General features: G+C 38.4%; 1 pseudogene; it reads right to left on the bottom strand.

Annotated features, from left to right (window-relative positions):
• Positions 1-15321: 15321 nt before the first annotated feature.
• LOC118847347 lies at positions 15322-17316 on the bottom strand (annotated as a pseudogene).
• Positions 17317-17567: the final 251 nt, after the last annotated feature.

Raw genomic sequence — 17567 nt, 5'->3', positions numbered from 1 at the left:
AATTCTTCTTTACAACTGGACTATAGTGTAAATATGTTAAATGTGAAGTTATATGTAGAAGATATATAAGATTCCATGCCATCTTGGGTAGAGACCGAGGCGAGTGGGGAAGAAAATCTGTAACTCAAAATCGTGCAGAATTGAGTGTTCTTAACTAAAGATAAAAAAAAAAAAATCTTAATTTAAAAAAAAAATTTACTGTAGATCATTTTAAGCTAACCTGATGATGGCAGGTGTGAATTTAAATTGTTTTGTTATACTTTATATGTATTTCCTAGTATATGCAGCTTGAAATTCCTTTTTTTTAATTTAAATTTATTTATTTAACATATTTAGTTTTCAGCATTGATTTTCACAAGAGTTTGAATTACAAATTATCTCCCCATTTCCACCCTCCCCCCCACTCCAAGATGCCATATATTCTGGTTGCCCTGTTCCCCAGTCAGGCCTCCTCTCTATCACCCCACTCCCCTCCCATCCCCTTTTCCCTTCCTTTCTTGTAGGAAAAGATAAATTTCTACGCCCCATTGCCTGTGTATCTTATTTTCTAGTTGCATGCAAAAACTTTTTTTTGTTGTTTCTTTTTGAACATCTGTTCTTAAAACTTTGAGTTCCAAATTCTCTCCCCTCTTCCCTCCCCCCCCCCCAACCTCCCTAAGAAGTCAAGCAATTCAACATAGGCCACATGTGTATCATTATGTATAACCCTTCCACCATACTCCTGTTATGAAAGACTAACTATATTTTACTCCTTCTCAACCCATCCCACTTTATTGAATTTTCTCCCTTGACCCTGTCCCCTTTCGAAACTGTTTGTTTTTGATTACCTACACCCCCATCTGCCCTCCCCTCCATCATCCCCACCTTTTTTAATCTTCCTCCCTCTTCATTCCTGTGGGGTAATGGGTATCTATGGCATTCCCTCCTCAGGCCAAATCTGATGAGAGCAAGGTTCACCCATTCCCCCCTCACCTGCCCTCTCCCCTCCTCCCACAGAACTGCTTCCTCTTGCCACCTTTGTGCGAGATAATCCACCCCATTCTATCTCTCCCTATCTCGCTCTCTCAGTATGTTCCTCTCTCATCCCTTAATTTGATTTTATTTCTTTTAGGCATCTTCCCTTCATCTTCAACTCACCCTGTGTCTGCTCTCTCTCTCTCTCTCTCTCTCTCTCTCATATATACATATATATACACACACATATATATATATATACATACATACACATACACATAGATACATACACACATAAACATTCACTTATATATATATACATAACATATATATATATATATATATATATATATATATATATATATATATATTTATATGCATATTCCCTTCAACTACCCTAATACTGAGGTCTCATGAATCATACACATCACCTTTCCATGTAGAAATGTAAACAAAACAGTTCAACTTTAGTGAGTCCCTTGCAATTTCTTTTTCATGTTCTTTTTCTTGATTACCTTTTCATGCTTCTCTTGTTTCTTGTATTTGAAATTCAGATTTTCTATTCAGCTCTGGTCTTTTCACTGAGAAAGCTTGAAAGTCCTCTATTTTATTGAAAATCCATATTTTGCCTTGGAGCATGATACTCAGTTTTGCTGGGTAGGCGATTCTAGGTTTTAATCCTAGCTCCATTGACCTCCGGAATATCGTATTCCAAGCCTGTCAATCTCTTAATGTAGAAGCTGCTAGACCTTGGTTTATTCTGATTGTGTTTCCACAATACTCAAAGTGTTTCTTTTTGGCTGCTTGCAGCATTTTCTCCTTGATCTGGGAGCTCTGGAATTTGGCAACAATATTCCTAGGAGATTTGTTTGGGGATCTATTTGAGGAGGCTATTGATGGATTCTTTCAATTTTTATTTTGCCCTGTGGCTCTAGAATATCAGGGCAGTTCTCCTTGATAATTTCTTGAAAGATGATATCTAGGCTCTTTTTTTGATCATGGCTTTCAGGTAGTCCAATAATTTTTAAATTATCTCTCCTGGATCTATTTTCCAGGTCAGTGGTTTTTTCCAAGGAGATATTTGACAGTGTCTTCCATTTTTTCATTCCTTTGCTTCTGTTTTATAATATCTTGATTTCTCATAAAGTCACTAGCTTCCACTTGCTCCAATCTAATTTTTAAAGTAGTATTTTCTTCAGTGGTATTTTGGATCTCCTTTTCCATTTGACTAATTCTGCCTTTCAAGGCATTCTCCTCATTGGCTTTTTGGAGCTCTTTTGCCATTTGAGTTACTCTATTTTTTAAGGTGTTGTTTTCTTCAGTATTTTTTGGATCTCCTTTAGCAAGTCATTGACTTGTTTTTCATGATTTTCTCGCATCATTCTCATTTCTCTTCCCAATTTTCCTCTACTTCTCTAACTTGCTTTTCCAAATCCTTTTTGAGCTCTTCCATGGCCTGGGACCAGTTCATGTTTTTCTTGGAGGTTTCTGTTGTAGGCTCTTTGAGTTTGTTAACTTCTGTCTGTATGTTTTGGTCTTCTTTGTCACCAAAGAAAGAATGCAAAGTCTGAGACTGAATTTGGGTGTGTTTTCGCTGCCTGGCCATATTCCCAACCAACTAACTTGACCCTTGAGTTTTTCAGTGGGTTATGACTGCTTGTAGAATAAAGAGTTCTATGTTCCATGTTTGGGGGATATGCCAGCTCTGCCACACCAGCACTGCTCCTTCCCCAAGAACCCCCAACCCGGACTGGGCTTAAATCTTCAGCAGGCTGTACACTCCTGCTCTGATCTACCACTTAATTCCTCCCACCAGGTGGGCCTGGGGCCAGAAGCAACAGCAGCTGTAGCTGCCCCACATCTGCTGCCCTCGGGACTGGTAGTGGAACCACGAACTCCTTCCACTCCCACAGCTTTTCCCACTAACCTTCTCTGCTGCTTTTGGTTTTTGTGTGTTTAGAAGTCTGGTAACTGCTGCAGCTCATTGATTCAGGGTGGTAGTGCACATTCTGCCCAGCTCCTGCTCTGGTTGGTCCGCGCTGCTTGCACTGGGCTCTGCTCTGCTCCGCTCCCAGCTCCCAGCTCCATGTGGGATAGACCTCACCCAGAGACTATCCAGGGTGTCCTGGGCTAGAGCCCTGCTTCCCTCTGCTCTTTTGTGGGTTCTGCTGTTCTAGAATTGGTTCAGAGCCATTTTTATAGGTTTTTGGAGGGACTCATCAGGGAGCTCATGCAAGCCCCTCCTTTCCAGCTGCCATCTTGGCTCCACCTCCCCTGCAGCTTGAAATTCTAAGGAAGATGATAATGGGGAGCTGGATTACCTGATATGTCTCAAAGGTAGAGGCAGGGGATCCTAGCTCTTTTAAGGAAGTGAAGAAAAGGTTCATCTGTACTGAGAATTGTTACAATCTATCTTTTAAAAATGGGGAGGGATATATGAATTTATGAATAATCGTTTTCTTTTAAAGTGTTGAGTATTAGTCCTGAGAAATTAAAATGTTACTATAAGAAATTATAAATCTACATTTGATGTGGTTTAGACCAAAATCTGCCCTAAAGGAAATATGAAAGGGGTCGGAGAGTGTTCTCCTGTTAGGATAATTATAGTAAATCAGAACTTAATATAAAAGGCATTTCATACTTGGCCTTAAGATATTTACTAGCTACATGACCCCAAAAAAGTTCTATTTACCTCAGTTTATTGTACCGTAAGGGGAAAGTAATAGAAACCACAGGTGCTGTAACCAGAATGTCCTTTGTTTTCTTTGAATGACTCAGCTTACCTCATTGAGCCTCTGGACACTGTGGCTTGCTCTTCCGGGGCAGGAAGCCCAAAGAGCATGCCAGGAAGCAGACAACTTCCTGTGTGATGAGTCATGGGGCTGGCTGAGGGGAGGTGTTAGCTCCAGAACCTGGTCTACGCTAGGGGGAGGGGCCAAGTCAAGAACCAATCGGCCCTGGTCATTCAGGTGGTGCTTGATGATGTCAAAAACTCTATAAGATGGGAGAAGACAGCTTGAAGCTCTCTCTTTCCTCTTCCAGTTGGTGTGGGAAGCAGCGGCAAGCAAGCGTGACTCTGGGCCAGCCCTTGCTCTCGGGCCGAGCCCAGATGTTGGTAACTATGAATTGTATTGCATCTGTCTATTGATATTTGTAATTTGTTTGTGTTTTGATTTTGAGGTTTGGGGTACTGGTTGTTTTTCCCCCGAACTAAATGAATGTTTTGAAACTCAGGGTGCTGGTTTTTTCCCCTGAATTAAGTCAATGAATCTGTATTTGGTCTGTCTCTTGTTGCTTGTCTGTATGCTCCCCTGAACTAACTGAATGCTAAGTGAACGCTGGCGTTTTCCCCTGAACTAAATGATTGTTGTCTGTATGCTAACTGAATGCTGGATTAAAGTAAGCTGATCAACCCCTTCACCGTGCTTTCCTTGTTTAAGCAGATAAAAAGAACCTGTGCTTTCTCGGCAGCCTCCTGGGTTCTTACACCCCCACCGAAGCTGCTAGCTGGGTTGTTAAAACAGGTGCCCAGGTTGTTATGAAGATCACATGATTGTAAAGTGCTTGGCACAGTGGTTGGCATAGGGCAAATAATATATGAATGTTATCTCTCTAATTGATGCAATTGCTTCATACTTGATAACTTTATATGGGTTTTTGTGTATAATCAGTATACAATGCCATGTGAATGAGATGAATGATTTATTATGTGGGGTAATTTGGAAGTGCATTCAACTAAACTAAGGTTACCTGATTGGTAATGAGTTTGTTTCATATTTTAAATAAATAATATTGTTCAGTGTATCATATTTCTAAATTTTCTCATATCATGTAGTCTGACAAATAATTCTATTAACTATTTTGCTAGAAAAGCAATTTCTTTTTTAATCTATATGTTTTTAGATTAAGAATTGTATTGTTTAAAAAATGAATGGGTTATCGAAGCTGTTAGTTAATTCTATCAGCCCTGTGGACCTTGTGTTGGCAATATTCTGAAGTACAGTAATTTAAGAACTTTGTAGTTTTGTCTACATTTAAGAGGAAGTTGGCTATCTTTTTTTTGAAAATTATGAGATTGTTAATTACGATATTTATAGGTACTGTTTCAATCCAATATTTACATGGGTATTTTGAAAGAGAAATTGGTAATTACACTAAAAATAGACCTTATAAAATCTCCCTTGTAAACTTAGAATGATTCTTAGCACTATCTAGTTATAAATTCTTATGAACCCTGTACATGTCATCTGTGTTTTGCGGAATTCCTACTGAGTAATTAGGAATCTTTAGACAAAATGAGGGTGCGATTTTTCTATCCCACTTCATCTAAAGAGACAAAGCTATATATAAATGAGTGTGTGTATGTGTGTGATTGTATTTGTAAGTTTGTGTTTCCTAGACTCTCCCCCACTCCCCGGCATTTAAGTGAACTATCACAGATTCACTATGTACGTGGGATTAGAGATTGTAATTATTTTTTCCTTGATTTCTAGTGTTATAGTTAAAAGAAAGGGAAGAAAAAGATTGAGCAAATTTTTTAAGGACTGGTAAACTTTGTTATTGTGATAAAGCTAACTTATTTGGGTATTCTATTTTTTTTTGGCTTAGAAAAACTCAATTTCCTCCCAATTGCAAATACCTTTTGACTAAAAGAAGGTGGCAACTGGGGATTTTTTGGTGATTAGGAATTCATTTTGCTGTAATGGTACTTTCAGTATCTTTTTGTGTTAAAGACATTTTACACTAACTTTGTCTGGATAAATTCTAATTTTAAAGACTTATTTTTTCCTTAAGATCGAATAAAAGAGAAATATCTGCCATTTTGGAGGTTTCCAAATAATTCACTTATAAAAGTTTAGTGATTATTCCTCATGACATCAGGATCAATTTTATGCTGTTTTTAAGAAAGAGAAATACTTTTAGGAAGAAATGTTTAAGGAAAACAAAAACTTAAAAAAAAAACCTTTCTGTGATTTTTTAAAAGGCCTACTAAGTGTTCATTTTAACATAATTTATTACAATAATAATTTGATGTTGATAAGAGTTATGTCCAAACCCACTGTGATTAGTAAGACTTGGGAATTCAGCACCCTTAATATTCTTTTTGAAGCTTCATTCTTAGGTTTGCTGTGTCTTCGGACTACCTTAAATGGGTGCATTCAGAGAAAGTCAGCAGTCAGCAGCTCAATGGAAGCACCATCTGAGATCCAAGGGTAGTGGATATTTATTCATATCTGTTTGCTGGAAATTAGGGGGCGAGGTTACCTTGAGAAATCTGTCCACCTGGTTCCATATGCTACCTACTTACATTGGTATAGGCATTGAGGACCAGTTTTGATGCTGTTAAAATTATGTCCCTGCTTAAAGCTCTCATAGACAGTTTCTGTTATCATGGTAGACAAGGTGGAAGTTTGTCACTACAGTACTGAATCTATCAGGTATTAGATTCATACTAAACACATCTAAATTACTGTGAGTGGGAAAGATCTTGTTGTTTTTATCTCAATTTTTTGTCATTGCAAGGCCTAAACAAGAGTTAAATTAGTATTTGAACTCATCATGTATATAAGCTTCAGTTCCTGAAGTATCTCATTCTTTCAGAATGATATAATGAGACAAAGGTAAACAAGATTGTGAAACAAAGACTTAAATCTACTAAGTTATGAGGTTAAAGTCAGGAACCTCTTTTGTTTGTATTTTATGAAATAGGATTTCAGTACGCACAGTTTTATTATTGAGGAGTATTAACTTATGAGCTATCTTACTTTCCCTTAATAAGAAATCTGAGAAAGGCATCCAAATTACTTGAGTCACCTTAAAGATGTGCCCATTGCTTAAAGAGATTCTGAAAGCAGTGGTCCCTGAACTTGTTTTACTCTAATAAGTATTTCATACACTCTGCTCTTTGTTTCCAATTTGAGATTATTATCTTTACACCTCCCATCCAAGCCTTTGTGGTTTGTTATTAAACATCTTAAAGGAAAATCATTTGTGTAATATTGAACTTGGGGAAAAAATAATCTACTTACCATGAGTACTAATTATAGTAAGATAAGTTGTGATTTTTCATGATGAATCTCTCACTGTTACCAACGTGAGACTATAATCAATATTTGTTATCTAAGATATATAATATTTGGGAGCTGAACCCATGTGAATTTCAGATTATTGGAATTTACTATTTAAGAAACTGATATTATTCTTGGTCTGTCTCCAGGCATGATCATGAAGGAATGCTGTTGAGGCAATGATCCATAAACAAACTGGAGGTGAAGGTCCTGTAGGAAATGTTGGGAGAATGACTATTGGCATGGACTAAGGTAGGATTGTCCTGACTCAATTTCCGCCAAATGACATTTCTTTAATGGAAAATATCCTACCTGGCTGACTTTAATCCTGGCCCAATGTAATTGGCCAACTATGTAACTTTTGCCTTGTAATTGACATCAAGATAAGGGAATAATCTCCTTTATGTCCTTATTCTTCTTTTCCAGTGAATTTTTATAATCATGTCAGATGATCAGTACTAATGCAATGTTAAATCGTCCCATAAGCTAATACTAGAGCACATTTGAGTTACTACAGAAAGATGCAGGTAAGTATAAGAGCTGAGCTATTTGGCTTAGAATTTTAGTCCTTTCTATATTCCAAACAGCAAGCTAAGTATTTAGTCTTGATATCTATTCCTAGCTATATATTCTTATGTCAGTTGGGGTCTTTTAATTTCTCACAGTGGTATGGGGATACTTAGCAAAACAATGGAAAGTTTTGTGAAACCAGGAAATAATTCTGATATTTAGGGAATTTAATGTCATAACCAACTCTGTTCTGTATTGAGGAAATTAGTTCTCCTAGAGAAGAATGGCTTGTGGTCTATCTTGTAAATTCCTTAAAGAGATATACAATCTTATTAGGGATTATTCATTTGAACTTGACTAGAAGTTGAAAATGGTTTTATTATAAATGACTTACTTGATATACACTGTTTTAAAATTGATCACTCAATGTATTCATGTATCCCAACCCTGAAACTTTTATTACAATTGAAGTTGATCTGGCAACTTTTAAATGAATTAATTTTCATATTAGAGTCCTTCTTCTATAAAAGCTGTTGTTATTAATTCCTTAGTACAATTCCATCCTCCTAATGGAGGAATAAATAATGCAAAGTATAAAAATTGGGCTCTAACTTTGTTTCTGAGTTTCCTCTCTCTCTCTCTCTCTCTCTGTCACTCTCTCTCTCTGTCTCTCTCTGTTTCTCTCTCTCTCTCTCTCTCTCTCTCTCTCTCTCTCTATATATATATATATATATATATATACACACATATATATAATGTATATATATATACTATATATACATATGTATATAGATATAGATAGATATGTGTGTGTATGTATACTATACATACACAACACACACACGCACACACACACAACATTGACATTTAGCCAACATAAAAAAGTAAATTCCCTGGTCTAAAACCTCCCAAACTTCATTTTGTAGTAATTTAGTTAAGGTTTGAGCTAAATTTCATTATCTGACTTAGTTATTGTAGCAACAATTCAGCTAGCAGCTGCTGTGGCTGTGTAAAACCAACAACAACCAGCACACATGAGGCCACTAACAGGTTCTTACTTTAATCCAACATACAAATATAACTCACTCAGTTCAGTAGGAAAAACCAGCAACCTGAACTTCAGAGCAAATACAAACAAATTACAGGCATACACAATATAAACTGACCAAATCACAATTCATAGTTACCAGGAAAGCATCAACATCTGGGTTCACGAGCCGGAGAACTCTTAACAATGGCTGGCCCAGAGTCATGCTCCACTCTTCCAGTCACTGAGAGTTGCAAGGGAGAATGCCAACCTCTGAATTTGTATATCTTGTTCTGAGTCAAATGTGACTCACACTCATGCAACTCACCCAAATCACCTAAAAGTGTCACAAATATGTGTCTTAAACCTATGTGTTCTAGGCTTTCCCTTGAGGCAAGGAGGTCGTCAAAGTTGCCTTATTTAATTAAAGAAACAAGTCACACTCCTCAAGGGCACTTGATTAAATAAGTGCTGAAAGAGAAAACAGTGAAAAGGTCCCATCATAATTAATATTACAGTTATTGGTAAAGTAAACTTGAATTAGTGTTATCAATTTTGTAGGAAATTTTTAGCAGAGAAGAGAATCTCTACAAGTTGTCCCACACACAAACCACTACCACAGGATTTCATCTGAGGTTTGAAACATATGGAGAAATATCCATGATTACTTTTTTACCATTTACTTTTTGCCTTTGCACCTTTTATCTATAAGGTGTACTTATTAAAGGTGACTGCCCTTTTTGATTTTGTCAAAATATATAATCTATGGGGATTGACCCCTTAGATTTTTGTCAAAGTACAAAGCCCATCTTTCCCTTTTCCCTCTCACATGGTCTCTCCTCATAAGTCTCATAGTTAGTAATCCACCCTAAAGTATTTGTCATATTAGTTAGTGATTCATTGAGGAGGCCACAGCTCTTAAAAATCAAATAATTATCAATTAACATATCTTTGGGGAGATTCTCTTCTTATAAATGCCTGACTTTAAGTTTATTTCTTAAGGAAGTTGCTGATGACTAGATTGGACTCACTTTCTTACACCAGGCCCCACCCTGGTGGAAGCTATTGGTGTCCTCTTCAGGCTTGGGTGCAGTATAACTTTGAATTGATAACCTAGAGCTACCGGTGGTCTGGTTTAGAGGTAGTTTCCCTATAAAAGAGATACTCCAATAACTTTAAACACTTAGATTTGATTGCTGTTTGATGAACCATTTACTGTTTTGAAGGGTATCCAAACTATGAGACCCACAGTCATGATTCCCTTTGTTCTAAGAGAAATAGGTAAATGACCACCCTTCAATAATAGCCTACTAGACATATTGATGAAATAATTAAATTATCCAGAAACAGTCTCACATACCTTTTTACATGTCAATTACAAATACTTTTTGACTACTAGCTAGTTCATATTTAAAAAGAAGAATTTAAATTAGTTTATCTCTAATGACCTTTCCACATGTGAGCCCACTGTTCCTTTAATCTTTTGATTCTTAGAAGGAAGATTTTATGTGTTTATAAATTCTCCACATAACTTTTTGATGTCTAGGAAACTGGATGTAAATTCTGGATAGGTAAAAGAAAACATTTTGAACTCAGTAATTTATATATGAATGAGGATGATACTTGTCCATTTTAATATTAATTGTCTTAAGCTAATGAACTATTGTTTTATTAATGAAAATGGGAATATCTTTCCCCTCAATTAATAGGCATATACAGAGAGAGAGAGAGGGAGAGAGAGAGAGAGAGAGAGAGATAACAGAAGGATGTTACTTGAATTCTCTTCTATCTTCATAGGATCCAGACAATGGAGTCTCCTCTAATCTAGTTCTTTCCCCCATTAAACAACAACAACAACAAAAATTGTTTTCTTCTCCCCCAGTTCCTGCAATTCAGAGATGCCATGTGTCAAGGGGCAAACAGAGAAACACAGAAACGAACAATAATCCTTTCCCTTGTACTACTTACCCTTGTTTCATCATCAAATACAATAAGCTTATGATTGTTCTGTTCATATCTTCTTTTACTCATCCCTCCCAATGCACACTTTTAAGCCCAGTAACTATTTTAGAGACTCCTCTTCTTCTTATACATATTTATTTCTTACTTTATTATATATTTATGTATCTTTTATTAAAATGAAAACTCAATTTTAAATTCCCACTTTATAAGTTTTATCATAATTTAAAGAACACTAAATCTGTTATTCATATTACCTACCAGAACAAATTTCAATAGGATTCAACACCTATTCAAGCTCATATATAGAATAATGCATTTATTAAAGATCTCACATACTGGATTTCAAAACACATAACCATATCTTTAAGGGAAGTTATTGCAAATAATATGCTTAAGACAAATTTAAGTTCCATATGTGTCAGAAAATCTGTTCAATTATGTTTGAAATGTATATATTTATAAGTATATGGGAATTTCCTTATTAAAAAATGTGTTGGGGGGTACGTAGCCAAGATGGTGGCTGGAAAGAAGCAACTTGCCTAAGCTCTCCCCCAAATCCCTCCAAACACGTGTACGATTGACTTTCACCAAATTCTACACCTGCAAAACCCACAAAATAACAGAGGGAAACAGGTCTCCAGCCCAGGAGAGCCTGGATAGTCATTGGGAAGGGTCTATTACAAGGTGTGGGGAGTGGAAGGCAGCCCAGTGTGGGCTGTGCTGGGACATAGCAGATCCAGGGTCAGTCAGGCAAACAGGACTTGGGGCCATGAAAAAGTGAGCTGTATCAGTTACCAGACTTCTCAACCCACAAACGCCAAACAGCAGGTTAGGGGGTAACTTTGGGATCCAGTTCAGAGCAGTCCAGCTGCCAGGTCTGGGGGTGCAGAAGGCCATGCAGTGGTGGCTGTATGACCTGCAGAAAACTCCTGAGGTTGCTCCCAGAGCTCCAGCATCAGCTGCTTCCTTAGTACCTGGCTCACATGGTGGGAGGAATCTAGCAGTGAATCAGACAGGGAGTACAAGGAGTGATTTGTGGGCACAAAGGCAGATTCCCTTGCTGTGCCCTGCTTGGTTCTGAATTGCTGTCCTGGTTGGTGGTTCTTGGGGAAGGAGGAGCACTGCTGGGACAGAGTCTGGCGGGGGGGAGGTGCTGAAAAGTAGAAATAGCTCTGAAAACAGCAGTGATTGGACCCTAAAGCTTGGGACCATGTGCTCTCTACTGTCCAAGCAATCATCCTGACAAAAATCTCAAGGTTCAAGTAGTTGGCTGGCAACATGAACAGGCAGGGAAAACAAACTCCGACTCCAACTCAGACTCAAACTCAGACTCTAGATTCCTTTTTTGGTGACAAAGAAGACCAAAACATACAGCCAGAAAAAGTCAAGAAATTCAAAGAGCCTACATAAAAAGTCTACAAGAAAGATATGAATTGGGCTCAGGCCAAGGAAGACCTCAAAAAGATTTGGGAAAGCAAGTAAGAGAAGTAGAGGAAAAATTGGGATGAGAAATGAGAGTGATGCAAGAAAACCATGAGAAACAAGCCAATGACTTGCTAAGGGAGACGCAGATAAATACTGAAGAAAATGACAACTTAATATATAGACTAACCCAAGTATCAAAAGAGCTCCAAAAAGCCAATGAGGAGAAGAATGCCTTGAAAGGCAGAATTAGCCAAAAGGGAAAGGAGGTCCAAAAGACCAGTGAAGAAAATACCAAAATTAGATTGAAGCAAGTGGAAACTAGTGACTTTATGAGAAACCAAGATATTATAAAACAGAACCAAAGGAATGAAAACATGGAAGACAACGTGAAACATCTCATTGGAAATCCACTGATCAGGAGAATAGATCCAGGAGAGATACTTTAAAAATTATTGGACAACCTGAAAGCCATGATCAAAAAAAAGAACCTCGAAATCATCTTTCAAGAAACTATGAAGGAAATCTGCCCTGATATTCTATAACCAGTGGGTAAAATAGAAATTGATAGAATATACCGATGGGCTCTTGAAAAAGATGCCAAAAAGAAAACTCCTGGGAATATTGTTGCCAAATTCCAGAGTTTCCACATGAAGGAGAAAATAATGCCAGCATCCAGAAAAAACAATTTGAATATTGTGGAAACTTAATCAGAATAATACAAGATCTAGTGGCTTCTACCTTAAGGGATCTAAAGGATGGGAATATGATATCCTGGAGATCAAAGGAGCTAGGATTAAAACCAAGAATCAGCTACACAGCAAAACTGAGTATAATGTTCCAAGGCAAAATATGGATTTTCATTAAAATAGAGGACTTTCAAGCTTTCTCAATGAAAAGACCAGAGCTGAATTGAAAATTTGACTTTCAAATACAAGAATCAAGAGAAGAATGAAAACATAAACAAGAAAGAGAATTTATAAGCCACTTACTAAAGTTGAATTGTTATATTTACATTCCCACATGGAATAATGATGTTTGTAATTCATGAGATCTTTCTCAGTATTAGGGAAGTTGAAAGGAATATACACAGAGGGCACAGGATGAGCTGAATGTGAAGATATGATATCTAAAAGAAATAAAATCAAATTAAGGGATGAGAGAGGAATATATTGAGAGAGGCAGAAAGGGAGAGATAGAATGGGTAAATTATCTCACATAAACATGGCAAGAAAAAGCAGATCTTTTGAAAGTGAATAGGGGGAAGGTGAGGGGTAATGAGTGAATCTTACTCTCATTGGACTAACCTTGAGTAGGGAAAAATATACACATTTAATTGGGTGTCTTACTCCATGGGAAAGTAAGGGGAAAGGGATGAAAAAGGGGGGTGATAGAAGGGAGGGCAGATAGGGGGTGGAGGTAATCAAAAGCAAACACCTTTGAAAAGGGACAGGGTCAAGGCAGTAAACTGAATAAAGAGGTAGAGGATAGGATAGAAAGAAACATAGTTGGCCTTTCACAACATGAGCATTGTGGAAGTGTTTTACATAATGATACATGTGTGTTCCATGTCGAATTGCTTGCCTTCCTATGGAGTGTGGGTAGGAAGCGAAGAGGGGAGAGAATTTGTAACTCAAAGTTTTAAAAGCAGATGCTTAAAAAGGTGGTTTTTTTTGCATGCAGCTGGGAAACAAGTTATATAAGGGAATGGGATGTAGACATCTCTCCTGCCCTACAAGGAAGTAAGGAGTAAGTGGATGGGTGTGAGTGGGGTGAAAGAGGGGAGGGCTGACAGGGGAATGAAGCAATCAGAATATATACCATCTTGGAATGGGGGGAGAGTAGAAATGGAAAGAAAATTTGTAACTCAAAATCTTAAATAAAATGAAATCTTCAAAATGTATTGAGTTTTTAAATATTCAAGCTTTTTGAAGAATATCTTGTACAAAACTCGAATGTCTATTATTTGTGACTGCTCTAGTCAAGAAACAAGAGATGATCTTATGTTATCATGAAAATAAGCTGTTAATTTTAGTCAAAATATATCTCCTTTTCTGGATTGCCCAGTTGAAATTTTGGAGGAAGAATTTTGCTTGGACAAATATTTACTGGAAATGTTCAAATGGTGTTTTCAAAAGTTGGATTTTTAGAATGCATTTGGAATTTCTGGGGAATCTCAGGGAACTTCTATAGTGTAACTATTGTCATACCTTGCAGGTATTTTTTTAAATAAATCATTGGTATACATTAGTTATGTCGAATGTTTTTTTTTGCTAATAGTACAAATGTGGGAAAGAGACACCCAAATCAAGAAGGAACTGTGGGTAGGCTCCTTGGATGGACTTTATTACACAGACAAAATGAAAGTGTCGTTGTTTCCTATTATTTTTTTTTCTTGTTTTCAACATTCACTTGCATAGGATTTTGAGTTTCAAATTTTCTCCCCATCTCTCCCTCCTTTTTGAGCACTTCCATGGCCCGAGACCAGTTCATGTTTTCTTGGAGACTTTGATGTAGGTTCTTTGATTTTGTTGACTTCTTCTCCCTCTATGTTTAGATATTCTTTGTCACCAAAAAAGGGATCATGTGTTTGAGTCTGCCTTTGAGTCTGAGTTCATTTTCGCTGCTTGTTCATGTTGCCAGCCAACTACTTGACCCTTGAGCTTTTTGTCAGGATATGAGCTTTTTGTCAGGATATGACCGCTTGTCGAGTAGAGAGTACTTTGTCCCAAGCTTTAGGGTCCAAGCACTTCTGTTTTCAGAGCTATTTCTACTCCACCATCTCCCCAGACTTTGTCACAGCAGCTCTCCTCCTCCCCCAAGAATTGGCAACCAGGACCGCAATACAGATCCAAGCAGGGCACAGCAAGAGAATCTGCCTTTGTGCCTACAAAGTGCTCCATGGACTCCCACTCTGATATGCTGCTAGATTCCTCCCACTGTGTAAGCCAGGAACTTGGAAAGCAGCTGAAGCTGTAGCTCTTTAAGCAGCCTTAGGAGCTCTCTGCTGCTGCCACTGCTGCACCGCTTCAGCCACACCAGGGCTGGTGGCTGAACCGCTCTGAACTCGATCCTGCAGTTTCCCTCCAACCTGCTCTTTGGTGTTTGTGGGTTGTGAAGTCTAGTAACTGTCACAACTCACTGATTCTTGGCCCCAAGGCCTGTTCTGGCTGACTGCCTCTAGATCAGATCTATCCTGGAGTGACCCATGCTGGGCTGCCCTCTGCTCCCAGCACCATGTTTTAGACCCTTCCTGGAGACCATCCAGGCTCTCCTGGGCTGGAGACCTGTTTCCCTCTGCTATTTTGTGGATTCAACAGCTCTAGAATTTGTTCAGAGCCATTTTTTACTGGTGTTTTGAAGGATTTCAGGGAGATCTTATGAAAGCCCCTGCTTTCCAGCTGCCATCTTGGCTCTGTCCCTCTTCTGGTGTCTTTTGTTGACCTCTTCAATGGTGGGTGTAGAAGAACCACCTCCAGATGGGGCTCCCCCCACCCCGAGAACCCACCAGATAGGCTTCCTGGCATACCCCCTGCATTCTGGCACAGCTTAGTAATGATGGGGTTGCAGACTTTCCCCAATTCTTTCTGCTGATGCTCAAATTCTTCCTTCTCAGCAGTCTGGTTCTTATCCAGCCAGTTCATTATTTCATTACATTTGTCAAAGATCTTCTGTTTCTCTTCATCGTCAATTTTGCCTTGAGATTTTTCATCTTCTATGGTAGCCTTCATGTTAAAAGAGTACGATTCACAAGCATTCTTGGAAGACAACTTGTCTCTCTGCTTGTCATCCTCAGCCTTATATTTCTCAACCTCCTGGAACATACGCTCAATGTCTTCTTTGTTCAAATGTCCTCTGTCGTTGGGGTTGGTGATCATATTCTCCTTGCCTGTGCTCTTATCCAGAGTAGAAACATTGAGGATGCCATTTGTATCACTGTCAAAAGTTACTTCAATCTGAGGAACACCTCTGGGTGCTGGGGGAATTCCTCTGACCTCAAATTTTCCAAGCAGGTTGTTATCCTTTGTTGTTGCTCTCTCACCTTCATCAACCTGAATAAGCACACCAGGTTGGTTGTCTGAATAGGTGGTAAAAGTCTCTGTCTGCTTGGTGGGGATGGGGTTATTATGTTTCATCACAACAATCATAACTCTGTCAGTAGTTTCAATTCCAAGGGAAAGAGGAGCGACATCCAACAGCAGCAAGTGCTGCACATTCTCAGACTTATCTCCAGAAAAAAATGGCAGCCTAGATGGCTGCACCATAAGCAACAGCCTCAACAGGATTGATACTCTTGTTGAGTTCCTTGCCATTGAAGAAACCTTACAGAAGCTTCTGGATTTGGGGGATTCAAGTATAACCACCACCAGGACAATGTCATCAGTCTGTTATCTAGCTTTGCATCTCTTATGGCCTTTTCTACAGGGTCTGGTGTGCCAGGGAAGAGATCAGCATTCAGCTCTTCGAAATGGGCTTGGATGATTGATGTATAGAAGTTGATACCTTCATAGAGTGAGTCAATCTCAGTACTGACCCAGGTAATAGAAGAGTAGATACGATTTGGACATTCACAAGCAGTGCAAAGATGGAAAATGACCCTCTTGTTCTCACTGATGTCCTTCTTATGTTTTTGTTTGAACTAAGCAATGAAATGGTAGACCACTTGGTTGTCAAACTGCTCCCCACCCTAGTGGGTGTCCCCAGCTGTGGACTTGACCTGAAAGATGTTATTTGCAAGGGTAAGAATGGAGACATCAAAAATACCATATCCAAGGTCAAATATCAACACATTTCCCTCAGCACCAACACTTTTGTTCAAGCCATAATCAATAGCAGTAGCAGTTGGCTTATTGATGATTCAGAGCACATTGAGGCCAGTGATGGTTCCAGGATCTTTGGTGGCCTGATTTTGGAAATTGTTGAAATAGGCTTGTACTGTGACCATAGCATTTGTGACAGTCTTCCCAAGATAAGCTTCAGCAATTTCTTTCATCTTGGCCAAAACCATGGAAGATACTTCTTATGGATAGAAACTTTTGGTCTCCATTTTGTACAGCACTTGAACTTTAGGCATATGTGTGTCATTCACCACCATAAAAAGACCAATGCTTCATGCCTGACTCTATAACTGCATCATCAAATCTGTACTCAATCAAACTTTTGCCATCAAAAGCTGTGTTGATGAGGTTCATTGCAACTTGATTCTTTGCCATATCATCAATTTAAAAGGTCTCTGTTAGTGAAAGGGACATAGCTTTGGGTAGTCCTGTTTCCTTGTTTATTATCAATGATGTCCATTTTCAAGTTTTGGAAGACTCCCAAACAGGGATAAATGGTGCCAAGATCAATGCCAACTGTGGGTCCCTTCCACATAGTTGCTTTGGAGTCGGGGTGGGGGGTCATAGCTGACCACCATGGAGGAAGAAGGGCTGCTACACTGAGTAGACCAGGTTATACTATTTTAAGGTGTTATTTTCTTCAGCATTTGGGGGGGTCACTTTTTAGCAAGCTGTTGACTTGTTTTTCATGATTTTCTTGAATCATTCTCATTTCTCTTCCCAACTTTTCCTTTACTTCTCTTACTTGATTTTCAAAGGGACCTGTAAATTTTTGGCTCTTCCTTG

The sequence above is a fragment of the Trichosurus vulpecula genome, chromosome 4, assembly GCF_011100635.1.
Source record: "Trichosurus vulpecula isolate mTriVul1 chromosome 4, mTriVul1.pri, whole genome shotgun sequence".
NCBI lineage: Eukaryota > Metazoa > Chordata > Mammalia > Diprotodontia > Phalangeridae > Trichosurus > Trichosurus vulpecula.
The sequence above is the reverse complement of the archived record's forward strand: the minus strand, read 5'-3'. Positions and strand labels throughout refer to the sequence as shown.